This window comes from Tympanuchus pallidicinctus, unplaced genomic scaffold (genome assembly GCF_026119805.1).
Source record: "Tympanuchus pallidicinctus isolate F22 unplaced genomic scaffold, pur_lepc_1.0 scaffold7, whole genome shotgun sequence".
Lineage (NCBI taxonomy): Eukaryota > Metazoa > Chordata > Aves > Galliformes > Phasianidae > Tympanuchus > Tympanuchus pallidicinctus.
The window spans coordinates 19796641-19811498 of NW_026294791.1; the positions used below are offsets into that span (position 1 = coordinate 19796641).

Below are 14858 nucleotides of genomic sequence, written 5' to 3' on the forward strand. Positions count from 1 at the left end.
TCCTTGCTGCAGCTCAGCCCCATGAAGTGGCAGCCACAACTGCTCACTAACTCACTGTGGCAGCAGTACCACGCTGCCCACACTGAGCCTCTGTGCTCCACATTATGCTCATCTGAGTTTCCTCAACTGGTGAAAAAAGTTAATGCACAACTGTGGGCATTTCATTGGATTCCATGCATACATATGCATTTCGCTACAGCAGAAATGTATCATGAATATATAAAAATTAAACACACTCGTTTTTTCTTATTTACAGAGTTTTAGGCTCAAGCTAGTCAGGGTATAGAACCATTCCTCCCATTATCTTCTCTCAGGAAGATCCTGCCTGAAATGAAATCTCAGGTTTGCTCCCAGAGACTGCCTGCTAGCAGACTTCTTTACATAACACTCACAGCTTGCCATCAAACGTGCGCCGCATAAATAGCTCAGGGAACGGAAACAACACAGTCACACTTAGAAGTGATTTGATCATGCTACTCAGGGTTTGCCAAATGCCCTCATCTTTCCACAGGAAAAAAAGAAAAAGGTTTCCTGATGTCCTACAATCACAGCACATTTTCTCCACAGAAATCCCCAAGCTGACGATCAGCATTCCCAAAAAAGCACAGCCAGACAAACGAGACAGCTGGCACAGGTGGTGGAGCAACATGGGCACAAAACAGCATCGCTCTTGGGGAAACACCAGCATGTTTCTCATAGACCGGCTGCCTTCAGCCTCACAGCAAGGAGTCAGCAAAGCACATCTTAAATACCAAAGACCACCATTTTAGCGCTCAGCTCCAGGGGCAGGAGCAGCCAGTGCTGATGGTGAGCTCAGCACAGCTCTGCCAAGTGCCATTACAGGCTCAGTGCCAAGCACTCCCCTGAGCAGTTACTCTGCTCTTCCCATGGCTGAACCTGCTTACAGAGATTTACCACTGCTCACAAGTTTGGTGTTAATGTCACCTCAATGTATAACAGTGCGCGAAGGGAAGGAGAGTTAGCACCTGAGTTACATTCATCACATTATTTTCTTTTATGATGATATAAAGTAATTATGCTATGGTACAACAGCCCTTTGGTTTTCAATATCTTCTTTGTCCCTCATCCCCAACTCAGTGGGGATATGTCACACTGCCATGGAAATGTCATTTACGTGGTGGGGTTTTTTTGCACTGAAAATGTCAGTGCTCAACTGTGACAGTGGTACAACTTGTGCCCATGCAGAGGGAGTGGCAATGACACACAGATCAGGGTACCTGCAGCACACGTGAGCAAAGCGACAACACAGCTCCACTGCTGCAAAGCTGCAAGTGGCACACCACCTCTGGTGCACCAATCCCCCAGCATGGTTCTTAATCAGGCAGCATAACAACACACCCCTGCTACCTCCTGTCAGCAGCCAGGAACTGCCAGTTCTGCCATGCTCCTTAAGTACTCCTGAGGAATGATCACAGCAACACTGGTCTGTGCGCCAGCTGTGCACCCAATGTGGGCAAACAGAAGTCAAGTACATCTTTTCCTACCTTAGCTATGAAAAACAGAGAGCTGGGGTAGACAGCAAGTAATCCAAAGCAGTGAGAGAAAGGCAGCACGTGTAATTCTAATTAAGAACTAGCCAAAAGCATATATTCTAGTGATTTCTTACAGAGCACAAAAACCTTTCTTACTCCTGAAATATCATGAATTTAAATCACTTGGGAAAGAACCCATCTTCTAATAGATTGCATACTTAGGACTTAAAGCAGATTAAAAGTGAAAATCATGCTAAAATTGTTGGGGAATGTAAATCCTTGTTTAATTGGCGCTGCAGGAGCTGCCAGGAATAATTAATAGAGCTATATTTAACAGTTCTGGCAGTGCTTCCCTTTCAGATGCAGCTCATTCTTGCCAACCTTGCTCGACCTGAGGCAGCCCAGCGCTGGCAGCACTGTGGGACAGGAGCTGGAGGCCCTGGGAAGCACTGCAGCCTCCCAGGTGTGAGGGCACCAAGAGGTAAGTCCTCTGCTCTGAGGGCAGCTTCACGTGACTGTGGTGTTCAAGCAGCCTTAAAACTGGTGGGACCAGGTGAAACCAACCTGTCAGGTTTACCATTTTTCTTCGTGCTTTGGTGTATGAGCATTGTGGATTCACAAGTTCAGCTACCTCTACTCCATATGTGAGGCAGCCTGTCTTTGATTATGTGCACACAGGCCAATGACCTTCTCAGATCACACTGAAGGACTGAATCACTCAGATTCCCATCTCTTGCAATTGCTGGCTGGAAAGAGCACAAGAGACCACTATAAACTTGTTGTTATCTGCTAATTTCATTTCAGCACTCTCCTCCCATTCCTTTTCCTGTGAGAAGTTCAGGTGTCCACAGCAATACTGCTGTATTAACAAAATGGAAGCGTACGACTGAAAATGAAAAAGAATCCAGGCAAACTAACCAAAAACCATCTTCTGTAACAACTGGGTAAAAATAGCTGCCCGTGCCCAGATCTGTCACTGGGTTCAGCTCTAGAGGTGCAATTACTGCATTCCTAAATTTGAAGGCAAATCTTCCTTCCAGTGGGAGAGCAGAAACCACAGCCCTTGTGGCCCAGCTGCAGCTTTGGTGGGCAGTCTTGGCAAAACCTCAGCTCCAGCAACAGCGCCAAGGAGACAAAGCCACCACCAGTCACAGCAGCAAGACCCAGCCTCATGCTGACGTCAGCTATTGGTTTTGTCTTCTGAGGCAGGAAAACCTGACTGCAAAGCCCATTCCCTCCTAGCTAGCAACTGTGAGCCCTGTCCCATGCACAGCCTCAGCTTCTGCTTTACCAACTGTATAATTAAAGAGAAAGAAAAAGAGTACAAGAGTGACCCATAAAAGCCATGCAAGTGGCAGACAACTAATAACTGCATTGTCATTAATTAAAACCAAAGTGTTTGCTTGCAGGAGAAAAAGCAGGCCATTTTTGTTCTGGTAGCACCGGAAATAGTGCTGTAGCATTTGGATGATGCATACAACTGTAATTCAAGTTACAGCAAAGAAAAAAGAAGTCTTAGCAACAACCACCATACATGAGGTGAGAAAATGTATAATTTTATCAGCAGCAGGAGAAAAGACCATAGGCATAAAGCTTCTGTCCTTGGAAGCAGCCATAACAATACAAGAGCTTTTATTTCAGTACTCTGTTTTAAGAAATATTTTAAAATCCAAAGCAAACTATCTCCAGTCAGAGAAAAAAATTGGTTTTGTGGTTAAGACAAAACTGGAAATTCAAGCACATTTTAATTTCTAGTCCATGACAGAAAAATACATTGTCTGTGTCCCAGTTCTTCACCTACAAAACAAGGCTGAAAATATTGCTTTTTCCTTTCCTATTTTTTTTTAGTGGCACTGCCTTGTAGATAACCACATCACACAGCAGGTATTACATATTACTCTGCATTCAGAATAAAGACACAGAAACTCAAATGCAGATGTCTATATTAAAAACTTAAAATCTTACCATAGAAATCTAATTCTATGTCTCATCACACATTATTTGAACTGCCCAGATCTAAAGAAAAGGCAATAGCATGGGCCTTATGTTTCATATGTCTTAATAACCCTCGGAAGAAAAACCCACCAAAACTGTAGATATGAAAGTGAGAGAGAGCAACAGCTTAAGTATGATTGCAGACCTTGCACTAACATCAGCACCAGCTTCAGCTCACCAGCTGCAGAGCTGAGCCCTTCACTTGCAGTTGCTGAGCAAGTAATGCCCACTGCCACGGTTGCTCTCCAGGCAGCACCTTGCTCCCGGCCTATTTCCTCACATCTCCACCATCATTTGTACTTAAAACACTGCAACAAGTGAGCAGGAAAAGCAGAAGGGATCTGCAGGAGGAGGAGCAATCATTTGATGCTGCCAGAGCATTGGTCTTCCCAGCTCACAGGGCTTATCCTTCTCCACTCTACACCATCCTGCTAACATGGATGTACCTCACAGAAAAAAATACATCTGATCAATTTAGAAATGCTACTCTAAACCCCACGTCCTTCATGCCTGGGAACTCAGCCTGAACATTTCAGATTTCCATACACGTGCAAATTTGTTTTCATATTTCAAGCCAAGGTCCCTACAAACCATCCCAACATCTTCTTGGCCACACAGCTCTACCTGCAGCAAGGAGCCTCAGCTTCACAGGCAGCTTCTTGGGCTCTGCCCCGGAACCAGTGTCTCTCACTGAGCTGAGTCAGGAGGAAGCCACTCATGCAACCAGCAGGGGTGGTTTCCCTCCAGGCACGCTGTCACACCTCTCACTGTAGCTGGGCCAGGGTTTGTTCTCCAGGCCAAGAGAGGCTTCCCATCACTGCAGACTGGCTTTCTGTATCTCCCTCTTATCAGGAGTGACTGGCTCTTCTCCAGCAGGTTTTGCTAGCTAGCCTCAGTTCTGACTGGGGCCTTGTCTTCCCTCTAGAACAGTCAGTACTCTGGGGCTAAGCTTTGTGTGTTGCTTGAAGTGCAAGCAATGGTTCCTGTTCCCGCATGGCTTAAGAGAAAGGCATTTAATGTTTCCACACTGATTTCAACAGCTGAAAGAACTAGCCTGTTATCTCCATCTGTTAAATTCCACACCCGCATCATCTAAAGACAGTCCTGCTTTCACCTTCGCATTGATCTGTCCATTCAGAGCCCTGAACTGGATCTCAAACACAGTTCTCATATGTATGCAAAACATGCTGATCAGTTCATATGAAAGAGGAACTGCAGAGACCAGTAGGGCTAGCAACGCACGCTAAGTGATAAATCAGACTGCCTGCCTCTGAAGACAAAGAACAATTGCATGGCAAAGGCAAACAGATCCCAAATCGACTGCGGTGCAGTCCGTCTCCATACAGACCCATGAGTCATGTTGATTTGGAAAATTCTTCATAAATGCTTGTAATGGCAGGCAATCATTTTAATTAGATATGGTCTAATTAAAAAAAAAAGAATAGAAGCTTTTATAGTTCATGCCTCCCCAGTGTACACTAGGAATCCCCACTGTTTGGCAAACAGGAAAATTGTTTGTATTATTTAATAACCGTAATGCTATCAGCAGAGGTTTAATGCAGGATTTAATGCATATACTCTGGCTCACCCCACAGAATATCAATTGGACGGTGCACAGGCTGGATGCAAAAGTTCCATGTCTCTAACTGAGATCTTAGAAGGCCTAAAAACGCAAACGTATGCCTGAGGAACAGGCAAAACCCTTCTGAGTGTCCACTAACTCACACGTCAGAGCCGAGTGTATCCATTCAGATACGATAAGAACTGGCCTAAAGCTTCCGAGCAGCACCACAGGTTGACAGGCCTCTCTGCAGGCTTTTAGAAATGGAAAGAGAAGTGATGGCAATACCCTTCTGTTCAACCCCTGCCTGTGCACTGTCCCAACCTGCTCCCTGCAGCACCAGCAGTGCCTGGCCACCTCCAGTCCACAGAGTTGCTGGTCCTCATCCTGTGTTGCCAGGTTGGGGTCTGTCACAGGGGGCAAGAAACCAGTGCTCTCACAGCCAGGCCATCAGCAGCAGATCTCGTTGTCACATGTTGTGTAACACTCTGTCTCTGCTAGGAAAGGAAGCAAAAATACCACAAGAAAAGCACTTCCTGTAGTATTTCTGATCTAGTCTAACCCAGGAAATAATGGAAATTACAGTGATGCACAATTTTGAGGTTCTTTTAGCTTATTTTGCATTTCTGTTATTTCCAGTGTTTTTCATGTGAATATTTGAAGTCATAACAAAGCGATTACAAGATAATTGAAGACGCAAGATCTCTCTGCACATACTTAAAAAGCTGCCTCTAGGAACCATTATGTTTGGTGAGCAATTGGCCAGCACTATGCCACTGTGAGATGCAACACATCACTCCTGCTCCGCCTGCAACCACAAGACCTCAGCACTGCTACAGATTGATCTAAGCACAACACCTATTCCTGCTTAGGGCACCCCAGCAGCCTTACCTCATGGAACAACCAAGTTCAACAAATCCACAAAACACATTGCTTTGATACAACAAAAGTACTCCTAGGTCACAAAATAGCTCCCTGCAGGCCTCCAGTACCCATCTCCTTCTCCATAGCTAGCTGCTGGCATGGAATGAGGCCTCTGAAGGACAAGGATGAGGTGAAACTCAACTGCTGTACTCACAGTCAGGACCACCCAACTCAGGCCTCACCATTCCTATTGAGTGCTGCTTGCAGGGGTCGGTCCTGCCTCACTTGAGGTCATGTTAAGAGATCACTTACATTAGGAAAATCAATTTTTTAAAAAGTCAATACTGAGTGACATTTGATTGCAAAATTATGAGTGCAGCCAAGATCACACGTACTCACGCTGAGTACTAAGACTCAATTCGCATTAAAGACAGCAGTGAAACTTCTGCCCACTCCAAAACATCACATTGGAAACACACTTCATAAAGTTTCTGTCACTGTCTCTCTACCATAACTCCAAAAGACTTAAAAGCAAATGACTGTGCTTTTTGGCTTATTCCAACCAAATTGTGACTCCTTTGCCCTGAAGGGGAAAAAGGAGTTTTGAAATTGAGTTATTTCCAAGTGCGTCGCCCAAGTTTTGTCATTTCCTTCTTTCAGTGAAATACACACATTCACCTACTTTTCAGTAACAGCATCAGACGACACTTAGTCATCTGTTGCTCAAGGCTCTGTATGGATGTCATACACTGTGCACAATAACTCATCCAAGAGATGCCAGGAACACCACCTTGTCATTGAAGTCTTCTTCCTAATGGGCCGGAAGATTCCATGCACACAGATGTTCCAATCGCTCTGACAAGGTTCCAGCAGCCTTTTAACATATCCTTTTAAGCCATGACTGTCACTTCTCACAACACACTCAGACCCCCCAGCATCCTAGGGGCATGGGCCCAGCAGGGCACTGATGTCACCGTGGGACATAGTACTCAGGAGCAAAGCAAAGCTCTCCGTCACTCTTAGGCTGCAGGGGACAGACAGGGTTTGATGGACACGAGCCCCTTCCCTCCTGACCTTCTCACTGCACCACTTCAAAGCTTCTTAGAGGTCCTGGTCTGTGTTGCCAAAGAGCCAGGCTTCCAGTGCAGGTCCCCTGTTATGGTGTGACAGCAGCCACTCTGCACAGCATGGCACCTGCAAAGTGTAGTGTTTTTAGGTTTGCCCTCACTTGTAAAAAAAAAAAAAAAAAAAAAGTTAAACATCTCAAAAACTCATCTAAATGACACTTAAATCTGTGATAGATGGCGATTTTTGGAAATCTGCACTAATGTACATATTTACATACATACAAGTGCAATTACATGCTTTTTATATTCACTTATCTTCCCTTCAGTGCACTGTGACTCTCCATCAGGATCCTGTCAGCACCACAAAGCGCTGACTGCACACCATGTCTGCAAGCTACATCCGCACAGCTACAGAGCACACGTGTCAAGTGCTGCACATTTCCTAACGTCAGCACCATTTGCCTAACACATGACAGGCAAATGGATGGATTTAGGCTTTCCTGCTGATCTTTATTTTTCCAGGCAATCTATTCCTGAATCTACTAAGAGAAATGCAGCGGTAAGAGTGAAAACAAAAGGTGTCACTGCCAACCCATAAGAGGATAATAAGTATTCTCACAGTTTGCCTTAACCCAAAAACACTACTGAGATGCTCCTAGCACTGCAGCAGAGCCTGGAGATAAAATATACATTCCAGCTCCCTAATGTAGGCTGCTTAGCTATCTTTAATGAGGCTAAGCATTACTGCACATTGCACTACAATCGATGAGATGACCTTCATGCATACCCATTGAAAGAAGGGTGCCAAGTTTGGAATCCCAAAATTTGCAAGAATAAACATAAAAAACTATGGTCGCATCCCCTGTTTGTTATCACAGCCTGTTTGGGAGCCATTTCCAGGATTATTCAGCACACCCTGAGCTTCCTCAGCACAGAAGTCTCTGGCAGGTCAGAAGGACCTTCAGCTTCGAATTTTGCATTAACCAGTCCCAATAGACCAAAGATTTGTTACAGCAGTTTTCTGCAGCCATTAATATCCAGAGACTTTCATATTTCTAGCCATTTCTAAGCAGGCTAATACTGAGCATTCTGAGCAGTGCCATCAGGCTCCTCTGTCTGCATGACTGGATTAAAGTGAATTCAATTACATGCTTCAGACAATCTTTTTTATGTTTGCTTTACAGCTCCATCCTGTGCATTTTCTGTCCTTATCTCTATGACAGCGCTCTGTACTAAAATTTATATTACAGTTCCCATAAAGAAAACATGCTGTTTTGCATTCTTTTTCATGCATTTAATTGTTTCATTTTTTTCAATTGTTTCATTTCAGAAAAGCAAGCAGACATCAGGCTCAATTTGCCCAAAAAAACAGTAGTTGAGCCTATGAAACTGCCCCATTTTAAAATGAGTAAAATGAATGGGGAGATAGCTCATAACATGAAGGGACAGAGGAAGAAGGACACATATCCAAATGCTGAAGTAATATTGCAGAAGAGCATTTCCTACGCAGTTCCAAGTTTGATGAAATTAACTCTTTCTTTCTCGTCATATGCTCTACAGAAGCCTAGTGCATTTTGGGTTAGACTCAGTTATTTCATTAGAACACATTTTCATTCCAACCAGAGACAAATGGCTCCTGATGCCAAATTCAAAACTGAATTTATGAGCACTGACAGCTGGAGCAAGGGCTGAGCAGAGGTGGAAGGATGTAACGTTAGGGAAACATCAGAATAACTCAGATAAAGCTATCTGCAATTCTAGGAAAAGAGAACATCCCTTCCATACAAATACCATAATTAGTCCTTCAGTGTCCAACTGGGAAAGAATTATTCACAGAACAGATGCACGCCTCTGCGCCGAGCTGCTGCACCTGTCCGAGGGCTCCTGCACATTGTCTGTTCCTATCAGCACTGTAAAGCCTTTACTTCAGAAGTCTTTCCTTTTGTGGCCTGAAACGCTGGAGATTTGTTAATACGATAAAAAGAAGGAACCTAACCAGTGTTTTATAGAACCAGATGAGACAAAGGGAATTTTCCCAGTCCTGTAAGTTTTACTGAGATATTAATATTACTAAGATTCCTGTTTTGTAAATAATAATGATTTATGAATTCTAACAGAAAGAGCACCATTGTTTCTGAGGAAAAAAAAACAGATGACTGTGCCATAGGAATTCAGATTCAGAGCCTGCCCCAAAAGAAGAGCTCCCACTCGTGCAACCGACTGTGCTCTGTGCCACATGGCTGTCAGATAGGACACAATAACTAAACAGGTACAATTATGGAAGGTTTTATTTAAAAAATATGGGGTGAAGAAAAGAAATTGAGTTAATAAATACTTCAGCTCCCCAGAAGACTCTCTATTGAAACGTCTGTGGCTTTCATAACAGGGCCTGAAAGGAAACCTCTGAAAAAGGAACCAGCAGCTCCTTGGTTATAAAAATAATTTTGCCTCTAGTAAATGGACAAGAAATCATACTAACAGAAAAGGAAAATGGGCCAGTTTTATCACAGCTCTTTCACGCAGCTTCTTTCTGTAATAAACAGCGTTTCTGGTGAAGCAAGCTAATTCCTGCACGATACATTATGTATTCCTATTCATTCATTCATGTCCTAAGATGAAAGAAGACCAGAGTGACTGCACTGGGTTTGATCTAACACTCATTAATGCATAATACTCCAATGCTGAATTTAGCAATGGTTTAACCACATGACATTTGTAACCATTACACGATTATGCCTAAGCACACAGCTAATAACGTTCTTCCTAGAGAAACCAAGAAAACATAGCATCACAGAATTAAGTGCAGGAACCCATGAGAGAAATGAAAAGAAAGAGAAAAAAGAATTCAAAACGTGCGTTTTTAGAAGAGAGGACCCTCGAAAGCATATTTCTGCCTGCTGGCCAGGAGGATCATACATTAAGGTTGCAAGGAGCTGGGATGGCTGTGCACAGTAAATGCTTTATCCAGGGAAAACATTGCTTCCCTTACTACTTAGCAGCTGGCTTGGAGAAACTAAACTTAGCAGGCCTGAGGTGTAGGAAACCAGATAGCATGCTGTATAGCTGGATAGGAAATGCAGGGCTCAATGTGTTTGAGGTTAAGTTTAAGCCCTCACTTCCTTTAGGTCTATTTTAAACGGTGGCAAATGATGGCATGCTTTCTTACAACAAAATGACAGATGATCAAAGGTCGAATATGATCTCTATGTCAAGCATTTGCACAGGGACCTTTCTTTGAGGGACTGGGCAGGAAGTATCTTAACATGGTGTCTCATACTTCCCCTCATCTGTGTTTGCTCAAAACATACCAGTAACTGGGTAAAGCTGGAGAGCTGCTGCAGGGAATTGGCCAAATAGCATCTGCCCACAGCAAGAGAAGCTGCTGATTTTGGTCAGAGTCAAAAAAAGAGGACCACAACCTCAGACACTGCCCATGTGAGGAAAATGATAAGGCATCATTCATCATGCTCAGGTTTTCAGATGCTACAGTTGGGAAACAGACAAAAACAAACCAAAGGCTTCCTTACACATTCCCTGTTCTGGAAGTAGTTAGGTATCGAGGCAGAGAAAGTGAAAAATATTAAGAAACTCTGCACCGGGTACTGCAATGAAACCTTCCAAATGCAGTTTTAGCCATGGTTTTTGCTCCCTAACAATGGCAATCAGGGTGCATGAGTCACCAGGCCATACTACCCACAAATTGCACACTTATTAAGACTGCTGTTGTTGTGAGTTACCCAGGGTTGTACTGCAGGAGCCAAGAGGGTATGTTACTTAATGCAAGATACAAAAATACACAACAGAAAGACAGTCTTTGTACCAGAGTGCAACAGCATGTCTGAGCACTGTAGCCACATTATTTGTCATAAGGCTCATTTCCTCTTTGTGTTTTTGCCCCTTTCCTTCTCATACCTAGAAATCTGCAGGACAAAAGCCAGCATAGGAAAATTCTTTTAAATCCAATTTCTACCTTGCCTGCAGCAGCTCACATCTCTGCAGAGCCAGTCTCTGTCCTGGCATCCCCAGGCAGCCCACAGCTGCCCAGCATGGTACTTCTCCGCCACAGCCAAAAAACTGCCTGCTAGGAAGGATAACTGGATCTCTCTGCTCCTGTAAACATCCACTGAAAACTTATTAGCCATAACGAGCATTTTAGTAAGCTGAAAATAACATCATCTAGTCAACCTTGAATTTCTGACAGCAACTGCTTTCATAGAAGGTGATGTAATTTATTACCACAGCTGTGAAGACAAGTATAAAACAACACAAAGCCCATCTCCGTTGAGGTGACGTTGGCTTACTGGAGCAGGGAGAAATTTAAAGTAGAGAATACTGAATACCTATTAGAATCATAGAGGAATTTTCTGACAGTAGGTGAGAAGGAAATCAGGATCACAATTCCATGAAAACCATTGTACTTTCTCCACACCAGGTCCCTCTGCAGCACAAATACTCCCCTTACTTTCAGGATGCCAGCAGGAGTTATGGGAATGCTGATCTGAAGCAGAATGTTAAAATGCACACCACAGTCCAAACAGTTGAAGGCAAACGTCCTCTTAAACTCCTCTTGGTTGCACAGAAAAACACAAGTGCAACTCTCTCGTGAATTTTCCAGTCTTTGCTGGCTAACTCAATACTTCTGTGGGCAACTGACTAGGGCTATCTCTGAGCATAAGTGGCTCTCCATGCAGAATATGATAGGTATGCCAATGAACTCAAAGCCAAGAGGTACAAAAGGAGAGTGGCTGAACTACCAAAAAGCCAGGTTGATGCAAAGATCCTGAGCATTCTCATTGAGTGTGAAGTATCCTTACTGTCAGGAGAGCAGAGGAAAAAAACCCTGTATTGCTGAGAAAACAAAATGTTCAAAAAAATTGCATTCCAAATTCTCTAAAGACCTCTGTATTTTGTTTTGTTTTGTTTTTTTAATATGACACTTTAAAAACAAAAACATGATTTGATGAATAATATTTGGTTGTTTTCACTTCAACTTTCAGTGTTTTTGAAATGAAACGCCAAACTTAGAAAGCACTGAAATATATTCAAAATATCCAAACTCCCTCTTGTCTCTGGCTGAAAGCTTTTGCTAAGTTCAGACTGAAATCATTTATGATTCCAATTAGCCCATGTTCCAGCATATCATCCATCTCTAATGGACATTTAACAAGTATGATACAGGGAAAATATCTCCACAAACATTGAGTTCAGCTGTGATCCATTGTTCTCCCACACTTCACACTTTGAGGCATGGGCAGGATGACACAGGAGGAAATGAGAACCTTCTGCATGGGCTGCACCTCCTCATTCCTCAGCTCCATGCATTCCTACATCGTGGCAGCTATTAACATTTGTGTGTGTATTACAAACCAGTGAAAAGTAAGGCCATGGTGAATAAAAGAGAATTCTGACATCAAACCAACCTCAGCAGAAATGAACCACTAATTCTTGAAACTCTTCTGTGAAAGAACCCCAAGGATGTGACCAAGTCTCAGAAAACAGTAGACAGATCAAGTGCTGTTACATCGAAAGCTATGAAGGTTGTTGAAGCCAGGACCCCTTGCTCATGGTACCTCTTTTGTTCTGACTGCCAACTAAGAAGGTCACTCAAACAGGGTGCTCACCAGCAGGAGATAGAGCATCACGAGCTTCATTTCTGGAAACTACTAAAGCAACAAGAAAGGCTACAGAGGATGACCATAAGTACTGAAGCACAGGACTACTCCTACCAGCCCTGCCACTAAGTCCATGCAAATCACTTAATCTTCCTATTTGGTTCCCCCTTTGTTAAAAAGGAAACGTTGGTATTTATTTAACTTCCAGCTCACAGACAGGAGGATTAATTAGTTAAGAACTGCTAAGAGCTTTGATGATCCTGTTCTGCATAGTCACTAGTAAGTATCATTAACTAACGCTAGGCTAATGATGCATGTAGAGCCAGCCATTTCCATCAGTATCAAAGCAGAATCTAGGATTCAGTCCCAAGATAAGTCTTAGCTAGTGAAAAGTCAACACAGTTATGGGAAAAATACAAAGGAGCAAGTTAAGTTCATTCGTACTGGTCCACTGGAACATAGGAAGAAAATACACAGTGGCACTACTCCTGACCTGACAAAACCCCTGCTCTATTAATAACCTTGGACCACATTCCGAGAGCTGCCGCTTTACACCTTCAAAAGTCACACCAGTGTGCAAAGTGTTTTGGTTTTGAGTTAGTGGCCATTTCCGCTCCTACAACCTGCTCTGCACCTGCAAGATGATGGCATGCCACTACAGAGAGCAAGAGCTGAGCACAGCATGCATACGCTGCATACCAACATTTTGCAATGCTCTTCCTTGGAGTTCTTTAACACTGATGCACCTGTTATGAAATCCAGACAGTTACAATGCATCTTTACAAGAAGACTTCTCACATTTGAGTTGGTGTCCTGATGATACAAAGGGTGGCAAGATACAGGTGGGCAGTCTGACACTTGTGCCAGCTAGCTGCCCTGCAACAGCCCACACCTCAGCCCTACCGCAGAGATAGCACAGATAGATGGTGAAGATGAAGCCCGGAAAGTTGAGAGAGCACCTAAAATAACTTCAGAAGATGCTTTCTCAGAGCAGCTGCCCACAGAGCTCTGCTGAGGAAGCCAGGTGCAACCTCCATGATCTGCCAGTAGCTTATGCCTCTGGACCTAGATCACCTGTTGCACAGAAGATATTCCCCCAGTTTCACATGTAATTATTTGGTTTATACTTAAAAATACTTTGTAATTCATGCATACTTAAGTACATATCTCTATGCTGGTATCTGTATAATTCTAGGGGCAGAACGCATCATTCTTCCAGCTCTGAGTTGGCAAACTGAGTTCAGGGGTCTTCCTTAATTACTTTAGTGGTGGCATAGAACGACTGGTAAAACTGACAATTTTAAGAGGAACAAAAATACCGCTCTGTAGGTTTATATTTCTCTGAACTTTCACACAACTTTTTTGGTCCCAGCCAAAACCTCACTTCCCTCTATCATCTCACAACAATGTTGTGCAAAATAAAGATTAAAGTACATCTTGCAGGGTGGAGAAACACAGTAGAGGAAAAAGCTGAGCAAAGAGGATTCCAGTTAGCACCAACAATCTGCAAAGCTTACCCCCCATCCCCCCCCCCCCCCCCCCCCTTCTTTTGAGTGATTCATAAAGACCTTAGGCCCAAGGCTGGGAACGTCTGTCAGGAAACAGAACTGAGAGGCAAAAACAACCCAAAATGCCCCAAGCTCACACAGTCCAAAGCAGCAGCCACTGAGGCAGAAGGATGCAGAGGAAGGAGAGCCCCATCTCTGGTTTACTCGTGTGACCCAGCTGTGGGGAAAGAAGCAGTTCCTCTCTACTCTCGCCTCCAGATTACAGAGCTTAGAGGCACAACGTGATTCTCAGAGGTAGGGGTTTATTCTTTTTTGAGAATAATTTGAGACCAAAAGAGGTCTCACTTGTCACACTGCAACGTGCCTGTCTTGGGCTCCCAGGTATTCTCCTGTGTAGGGGGGAGGAGAAACTACTTCATGAATCTGCCCCCTGACAGCAGTGCTGTCAGCACAGAGGCAGCTGCTGTGATTAAAATAGCATAGGAGAGGAACCAACTGAGCTCCTTACAAGCTTCTTAAGTCTGATTGCCAGTTACAAACCTTGTACACTGTTGCAGCAGGGTGACGACATGTAATTAACAATTAGGGACGTTAGCGAGTGCTGCAAAATTTGCACACCTTCAACAGCTACATCTCACACAGGAAGTGAGAGTTCAATTTGACACTTCAGAACAAGGCTTGAAGTTGTGGCTACTGTTAATGGTGCTTGACCTTTGAAATCTTCTGATTATCAAGCTCTGTTTTCAGATACTTGTAAC

At 43.6% G+C, this 14858-nt stretch overlaps 1 protein-coding gene across 3 annotated transcripts in view; it reads right to left on the reverse strand.

Annotated features, from left to right (window-relative positions):
* VAV3 (vav guanine nucleotide exchange factor 3) overlaps window positions 1–14858 on the reverse strand; it is a 181495-nt gene that overhangs the window by 166065 nt on the left and 572 nt on the right. Inside the window, exon 2 of one of the 3 annotated variants that reach the window (XM_052667005.1) lies at window positions 6988–7107. The exons of 1 other annotated variant lie outside the window; for it this stretch is intronic. The gene's annotated coding sequence lies outside the window, so the exon portion shown is untranslated. Of the gene's footprint in view, window positions 1–6703; window positions 6952–6987; window positions 7108–14858 lie in introns of those variants that run through there. One more of the 3 variants, XM_052667006.1, reaches the window with a different exon arrangement.